Genomic DNA, 9083 nt, shown 5'->3' with positions numbered 1-9083 from the left:
TTCTGATCGCTGCAATTTCGTTCTTTTTTCTCAAAATTTCTCAGAAAAGTTTTGTTTCTCAGATCAGTACGCGAATGTGGAGTTTAACTTGACCTTCGTGACTGGAGATCGAGCGACCATCACAGTACAGCCTTCAGATTCTTCAAACTCCACCATTGCGGACATTGTAGCCACTTGTGAATCCAGTCTTCACTCCGGCTGTCCAGGGGTCATCATTCTGGCAAACGACGAACCCAATTCCACCGGGTCGCTAGAGGTCATGCCATCTATATATTAAATATTTATTTATTCCAGAAAGTACTTTAATTCTGTCAATCAGATGAAAGAGCTGAATTTGTTGGTCAATTTTTTTAACCAAACAATCATGCAGGAATATAAGTTTTGTTTTCTCTATTGCCCCCTTATTTTTCAATCTTTTAACCTCAATGATCCCAAAAGATTATGCCAAAGACCTTACAAGAACCTTAAAAAATAAGTGTTCCTTTTGATTTTTCCCCGATAGAGGTTTTGTCGAAAAAATAATGTAAGAATTGTGGTGAATAGCGGTAAAAATATGTAAGATAAGTGATTTTTAGCGTTAACTTTCTGTAAGATTTGCGGTTTTTATTCTCACCGCTATCGTTGGAGTTCTTGAAAATACAAACTGATGCTAAAATTCACAGCTGATGAAAAACGGCTAAATTTTGAAAGATCTGGCGACATCTTCAGCCATACATTGGAGTAAACAGTTTAACAACATTTTTTTGTTTTCAGAGGTAAAACGAACAATACTATTTGTGCCACTTTTAATATGCTTTTCGGCCGAATTAAAAATACGGAAAATGTGAATAATAGCAAAAAATGTTCATACAAATTCAAACCTCGATAACCCCACAGAAAAAGTTGAAGAAAACCCATATAGTTATATATTCAACGCTGGACGGTCTTTTTAATGATACCACTCACAACCCGATGCGATGATTATATCGATCGGCAAAAATTGACAGAACAAAGAAACGTTTGAGTATATAGTTCCTCTCCCAATAAAATTGATCGAAACAAAAATGTCAAGTTAAGTGTAATATACAGTAATCATAAACAAAAAAATGTTTTTCTAAAAAAACGAACTCTTCTGCAGCTGTATGCGCATTTCAGTAACTTTGATGTAAAAGCGGTGAAACTTTCTTAACGCTTTCAACGCATTCTCCTCAGACATTAATAGTTTCATTCAAAATTGCCTCGATAGAAACTTGTGTTCATTTAGCGGTGATTAATTTTCTTTTCACAGCTCTCAACGCATTCACCGCTATTATTACATCGTTTTTGCAGAATTTTCTGTGGTGAAGATATTTGGTAAATTTAGCGATCAATATATGTAAATTTGTGATTCTTAACAGTGAATTCTTGTTTATTTAAACGCATTCACCGCATTCATCACCAAAAGTCGCAATCTTTTTACCGTATTCACCGTAAACCATAGACTTTCTAGCGATTTTTAGCATTTACACCTCGACCCGGCTTGCAAGATAACTGTCTTTTAGAGACAACGGTTAGTTTGCTTTTTTATTATGTGATCAAATATGCTTCAATGAGTCTTTTTTCTTTTAGATATCGAATTTGTTACCCGGGACACCCTATGAGATGACAGTTGAGACCTCGACTATTGATGGGAATCCCGGCATCATCATCCAGAAGACATTTACATTCTGCACTAGTATGTATGCCCAATTGATATCATTCGCTTCATTGATTTTTTCAGTTCTTGTAACATTACCCTAAACAACGTACTCTGTTGCCGCAAAATGCACATTTTGGGGCTTAAGTAGTGAAAAATACCAGCAGATTTGCAGATTTAGCCATCGATTTGGAAACTGATGATTTCTAATGCTTCCTTAATCCGCAATAACTAAATCAAGAGCATTTTAATCAATTAATGACAAGTTAGGTTTTCTTTGATTTCTGTCATATTGAGACGTTGTTAGCAGCCATTCGGGAATCAGAGATGAAAGCGAGAAAAATAACTCGGGAAAATGATAGGTTTGCGGCGTAATAAAAATTTCATGTTACGAACCGCTGTTACTGTACAGCGGACCTTGGAATTTTTATGGCAAGTGGATAATTATGAATAAAGTGAACTGCAGAATTTTGACATATAGAGTTTTTCTATAACTTGTTGTAAGGGTTTCAGAAGTTGCAAATATTTATCGCTCCAAAAATCTATAAATAAATTTAATGAGTCAAAGGTCATGGGCAAGCGCTGATCGAACAGAAATTGATGTCGGAATTTATCTGAAACCTCAACTGATTTTCATAGCACTAGTTTCGTATTTGTTTCCTAATGATTTCCAACTTAGCTCGGTATTGGTTGATGCTTTTGGAGAACTTATCAAAAATGCTGTGTGGTCTTGATTCCTCTAAATTGTTTAATTTTGCTGAAAAATCGGCTCAAAACCCGGTAAAAATCATTGTTATCATTATTGGCAAAAGGCTATTTGATTGTGATAAAAAAATTTGTTTAGGTTTTTGCATCTTGTGTTTCTTCTGAGGTCAATTATTTTGACATGTACCCAACTGAGACATATTGTTAATCATTGTGTATTGAAATAGTTTTATGCTCTGATATGAGATTAAAAAATCGAATTGTTCCATTTTACCCTTGCTTGAAATTTTCTCATGGCAAGAATATGTAATGTCTCAGCTCCCTTAGAATTAGACATACCAACTAATATGTTTTAATTTTGGATTGGAACATTACACTTTAAGTTAGATCAATTTAAATCATTTCAGTCTACCGCAATTATCATACATGTTTTTATCTTCAAACTGTTTTTGATCAACTCTTACACCATATAGCAGGGCTCCTTCTCTTTTCAGTTTTCTGCATCGAGATATAGCGGGACTCCTTCTCTTTTCAGTTTTCTGCATCGCGAATTTGAATTCAAAAAATACCCTAAAAAGCAAACATTACGTTGCCAATCTTACAAATTCAGCAGATTTCGCGATTGCGAAAATGAGTGACATTTTGTCACAAACAGATAGGAATTAACCGATCGCGGATATCAGTGACGACATTCCCAATTTTGAGAAAATTTGCAATACTTTACCTCACTGTCACTATTGTCCGAGAGAGCATAGAACCCCTGATCTTAAAACATGGGAAACGGTTTTCGCTGACATTAGCTAACAAATTTGCTTGCTCAAAATGTAGGATTTTGCGGCGTAATAACAATTTTATGTTACGGAACCGCTGTTACTGCACAGCGGACCTTGGAATTTTTATGGCAAGTGGATAATTATGAATAAAGTGAACTGCAGAGTTTTGACATTTGAAAAGTTTTTCTAAAACTTGTTTTAAGGGTTTCTGAGGTTGCAAAAATTTATCGCTCCAAAAATCTATAAAAAAATTTAATGAGTCAAAGGTCATGGGCAAGTGCTGATCGAACAGAAATTGATGTCGGAATTTGTCTGAAACCTCAACTGATTGTCATAGCACTAGTTTCGTATTTGTTTCCTAATGATTTCCAACTTAGCTCGGTATTGGTTGATTCTTTTGGAGAACTTATCAAGAATGCTGTGTAGTCTTGATTCCTCTAAATTGTTTAATTTCGCTGAAAAATTGGCTCAAAACTTGGTAAAAATCATTTTTATCATTATTGGCAAAAGGCTATTTGATTGTGATAAAAAAATTTGTTGAGGTTTTTGTATCTTGTGTTTTTTCTGTGGTCAATTATTTTGACGTGTACTCAACTGAGACATATTGTTAATCACTGTGTATTGTAATAGTTTTAGGCTCTGATATGAGATTAAAAAATTGAAAAAGATTAAAAAATTGTTCCATTTTACCCTTGCTTGAAATTCTCTCATGGCAAGAATATGTAATGTCTCAGCTCCCTTAGAATTAGATATACCAACTAATATGTTTTAATTTTGGATTGGAACCTTACACTTTATGTAGATCAATTTAAACCATTTCAATCTACCGCCATTATCATACATATTATTATCTTCAAAATGTTTTTGATTAATTCTTACACCATATAGCAGGGCTCCTTCTCTGTTCAGTTTTCTGCATCGAGATATAGCCGGGCTCCTTCTCTTTTCAGTTTTCTGCATCGAGATATAGCGGGGCTCCTTCTCTTTTCAGTTTTCTGCATCGAGATATAGCCGGGCTCCTTCTCTTTTCAGTTTTCTGCATCGAGATATAGCGGGGCTCCTTCTCTTTTCAGTTTTCTGCATCGCGAATTTGAATTCAAAAAAAGACCCTAAAAAGCAAACATTACGTTGCCAATCTTACAAATTCAGCAGAGTTTGCGTTTGCGAAAATGAGTGACATTGTTTCACCAATTCTCGCGTGGAAGAAATATGGTCAAATTGCAATTCAAACAGATAGGAAATAACCGATCGCGGATATCAGTGACGATATTCCCAATTTTGAGAAAGTTTGCAATAGTTTACCTCACTGTCACTCTTGTCCGCGAGAGCATAGAACCCCTAATCTTAAAACATGAGGAAGCGGTTTACGCTGACTTTAGCTAACAAATTTGCTGGCTCAAAATTTAGGATTTGCGACGTAATGAATTTTCGAAAAGTTGACGAGACAAGCAGCTCATTTTTCTCTTTATACTTTTTCACCTAGTAAGATTATCTCAAACAAAGTTTGTAGCTATAGTATTCGTCCTGCAGTTTTTTAATGCCCTTTTTTTGCTTGGCAAAAATCTTCCCTTATGTTTTAACCTTCCGTCCTCAAAAACGAAATAAATAAGTTATATCTGGTGGGCATGAATTGAGACAAATATCATAATTTTAAACCCTTCTTAAAACTTCCTAATGCGCACTCTGATGCTATGCTAGCCTCTCTCAACATAAGTTGGAAACTAATCAAAGCCAAACATTCGCCGGTTGCTTAAGAGAGCTATTTACCAGATTTTAGTCGGTTATTTTCTTACTTTTTCACTCCGACCACATTATTGTTTTGCTCTTTTGACCTCCAAACTTTGCGTCATCTAACCTCCTATATAAATTACCCCGCTTATCATTTATCTTTTCTGATGGTGATGAGAAGTTGGCAGTTTTTTTTCCATTTTTACCCTTAATACCATAAAATTCTTTTTGGTGTAGTTTCTCTTCTTCACGTGTTTACTGCACAATTTTAACTCATTTTACACCCGTCCACTATTCAAATTACACCCCTAACGTTGCATCTTTTCGAGGGCGATAATTTAATTGGTGAAATCTCAAAGCCCCCCCCCCCCCCCATCAATTAACCTAACTACCACTTAGATCATCCCGTATTTACCTTATTTATCCATTACCATATGAAAACCATTATTACTTTTTTTCCACTTTTCAACTAAATATGGTATAAAAGTTTTTATCGATATCATGAAATTTTAAACCATTTTCAGGGCCAAACTTTACCACGGAAGACTTCATCGTGATAATTTTCAACAGTACATCCGCCACAGTAGAGCTGCCAGTGTCATCCGGCAACTTTGACGAGGGAAACGTCACAGTTCAAAACGAATTCTTCTTTTTTGAGGTGGAGTATTTTTGTTAATGGCTGGACCCAGAGTCAATATTTTGACAAATTTAAGACAACACAATGGGCCACAATTTCATAGTAATGATATCAGGATTATACAAATCAAAACGTACGCTACTATTACGCTAGACATGAGTTAAATTAAAACTTGCAATAATCTTCCAAGCTTAATCAAAATTTGCTCGCTTCTTTCAAGAATCGTGCAAGATATCAACCCAAGCCAAAAAAAAATCAGGGTAGTATTGTTTTAGAAAGCACCTATTCCGCAAATTATTGTTTATTAAACAAGTTACAAAACCGAAGACAATGGAAAAATTTTCAGACATGATTCAAAATCTTACAAGTCTTTCTGAGTTTTGTTAGTAACTAACACTAACTGCAAACCAAATAATTGACATTCATAAAAAATGCGATCAGCAGAACTGATTGCAGTTGACCTCTCTAATAATACTTTTTGAATGTGAAACCATGCAAGAATCTTGCAAGTTTCTTGCAATATTTCGAATTCAAGGACATTTTTCCGACAAACAGTTAAAAACTTTCTGAGCCATCCAAATCCCTCCTTCAATATACTCAAGAAACAGCGAAAAAAATCCAGGTTGAAGTACCATCCGGAAGTGATCTCTGATTGGACCGTGCCAGACGAAAGTAACCTCTGATCAGACCATCCAAGACCAAAGCACCCATAGATCACACGGATGTGTACTAGAAAAACGTGTGCAATCGGAGTACGCTCCGAGTTGTCCTTGATCAGAACTTGTCAGACAAAAATGACCTCTGACTAGACCAAAATCAGACCATTGTTCAAACGATTGGGCGTTCATGGCCCAGATCAAACACAGACTTATGTCCAGACGATTATGCGCTCAAAATTACTTCTTATTAGAATATTGTTTGCTCGCAAGTCACTCCTGATCATACTATTGTGCCCTCGAAATCGCCTCTAATCAGAATCAATTTCTCTCGGAAGAGTTTGATCAGTGAATTGTTTTCACTACGAACGAATCTTTTTGATTTTGCTACATTATTCTTATTTCATAAAAAATTTATGCTCGCTGTATTAAATTTATCTAAAGAAAAACCGATTCTAAGAGTGTTGCTAATGGAAAGAAAACAAAACTGCTGAGGAAAAAATATTTTGCATACTTTTTCTGAATATTTCTGAATCAATGGACAAACTTCTGAATCAAAGACGGCTTTCCATAAGAAATGTTTTGGTATAAGTTAATCAAAATTTCTTTTTAAGGGTTCGGCATTTGCTATCAGCTGGAACCAATGTTTCTCATCAGAAGCATCGGAGTCTAGATGTGTCTCTGATCAAAGGGCTGTTTTTTGTTGCCTTTTGGCAAGGCCAACATCTCAGCAAAAAAATTACAAAAATGCCAAATGAAAAAATGCTCTGGAAATGGTCTCGGATCACACCCAATTGCGTTCAAACTGTACTCTGATCAGACTAATACAGGCTGGAATCTACCTCTGATCAGACTAACCCAGACAAAAACGACCTCTGATCAGACCAATAAAACCCGTATGTGACCTCTGATCAGACCTTCCCATTCCGAAGTAACCTCTGATCATAATATTCTGCGCTCGAACCAAACCACAGACATTGTAGTTTTGGTCTGGTCTGGAAACACACACTGTGAGTTGGAGTTGGGTCTCATTAGAGGTCACTTCCGTCTGCCACCTCAACTTGGGTTATTTTCAACACGTTTCCTTTTCAACCGACGTATTTATAGGGAAACCAACTGTCCGAATTTTTTTGAACTTCGATTCTAAGCAAAGTAACACACCAAATATACCACACAATCTCCTAAAATTTTTTGTCAATAGCAACTAATTTGTAGATGGCTTTCTTGTTAATCCGATGATTTTGATGCGAATCCGGTAACTTTTGTGAAAACCGAAACTTTTCCAGCTGTCGCAGTGACTTTTCATTAGAAAGAAGCATTAAAAGTGAACTCTTTTCGTTGAAGTCTTAAGAACAAAAGAAGAGTGTTAGAGTGAGCAAGGTAGAAAATAATGATAAGCAGACTTTAAAAAACTTTTTCCTCCTCAACTCTTTTAATAGTTTCAATTGTTGATCAATTTAAAGAAAAGAAACCATGCAATTCAATTTTACTGGCACCCTTTGGAAATTCTAATCTACAAGACTCAGCATATTTCATATTGAAGTAATTCAGTTGAAGTAAACGGCAATTTTTTTCTGGAATTATAGTCTGTTGTATATTTTTATCCCTTCCCAATTTTTCAACGGCGCAATAACCGAACCGGGTGTAATTAGTTCTCATATCTAAGCGCACTTTGTTATCAGATATACTGGAAGCGGCAGCCGTATTTAATTTCAACCACTAGGTCAAGATGGCTAGACTGAAGTGACCTCTTATCAGATCATCTTCGAGCGCGCACATGTTCTAGGTGCGCTCAATTAACATGGTCTGGAGCAGGCTTTGAGCGCACTTTTGTTTGGACAATGATCTGCAACTTGTCTGATCCAAAAGCTAACTCGATTCCGAATATCAGATAGCATTTTTGCCTTTTCAAGAAGGCATTGTAAATTTTTCGCACTGATTGTCTGCTTCTCTATTTCTTATATTCAGCTTTCAAAAGCAGAGGATTAAATTTTTCCACTAGTGACCTGCAAACATGTATTTCTGATACTATAACCGTCTGTTGGTACAATTTTACGACTCTAAATCTCTTCATAATTAGTTCCACGTAGTATCAGAGCATTGCCTGTATTGAATATGAAGGCTTAAAGGTTAATCCAACTTTTTATTCATCCAACAAGTGCTTTCCTTTGTCTGTTTCTCGGGAGACAGTTGTCTATCTTCATTTTATTCGTTTGTCCTATAAAAGCCAAGGATGCTGCTGAATAGAACCACTGATCAAAGGCTATCAGACCACAATTAACTTTATTGGCGCTTCTGTCGACGGTGTGACCCACAATAGCGGCGCTTTTTGAATTTTTCTGTCAATTTTGTCTTCCTTGATTTGAAATTGTAACTAGATCATCTGGTGAACTCTTTCAAAAACTTCTTCGATCCCCACAAATATTATACACTTTAAGATTTTGCAATGATCCGAAATTAGTGTGAACTATGTTTGCATGCTTATTTGACTTTGACCTGAACGATTATCTAGAACTGATTGTTTCCTAAGATGGCGCGAGACAACCCTTTGGGCGCACTTTTAGCCTGTACAATGGTCTGGAACTCGTCCGGACAATTGCCTGATACTTGTCTGATCAGAGGTATTTTTGGTCTTGAACTTGTCTGATTAGAAGTGGTTTCGATCGCACTTCTAGTGCAGAATTAGCTTCGAGCGCACAGAGGTCACTTCGGTTCAGGACAGTCTGATACGAGGTCTCTTTCATCTGGGACAGTCTGATCAGAGATGATTTCGGTCTGGACCTCAACCTGGGCAATGGAAAATTAAAGAGTTTCCGCACACAAAAAAAGTTCAGGTAAATTTACCTTAACGCAGTTAAGGTAAACCTTTGTTAAGGTAAAATTAAGGTAAAAAAATTACCCGAACTGTGTTAAGGTAAAATTACATTAAC

General features: G+C 36.1%; 1 long non-coding RNA gene across 1 annotated transcript; it reads left to right on the top strand.

Moving 5' to 3' along the window:
* The first annotated feature begins 218 nt into the window (after positions 1–218).
* Positions 219–5440, top strand: LOC142357878 (uncharacterized). Its single transcript, XR_012761723.1, has 3 exons — positions 219–256; positions 1588–1693; positions 5385–5440. It is a non-coding gene; the product is annotated as an uncharacterized LOC142357878 (long non-coding RNA).
* The last annotated feature ends 3643 nt before the right edge of the window (positions 5441–9083 follow it).

This window comes from Convolutriloba macropyga, unplaced genomic scaffold (genome assembly GCF_964194025.1).
Source record: "Convolutriloba macropyga unplaced genomic scaffold, txConMacr16.3 SCAFFOLD_6490, whole genome shotgun sequence".
NCBI lineage: Eukaryota > Metazoa > Xenacoelomorpha > Acoela > Convolutidae > Convolutriloba > Convolutriloba macropyga.
This window is presented reverse-complemented; position numbering and strand designations above follow the sequence as displayed.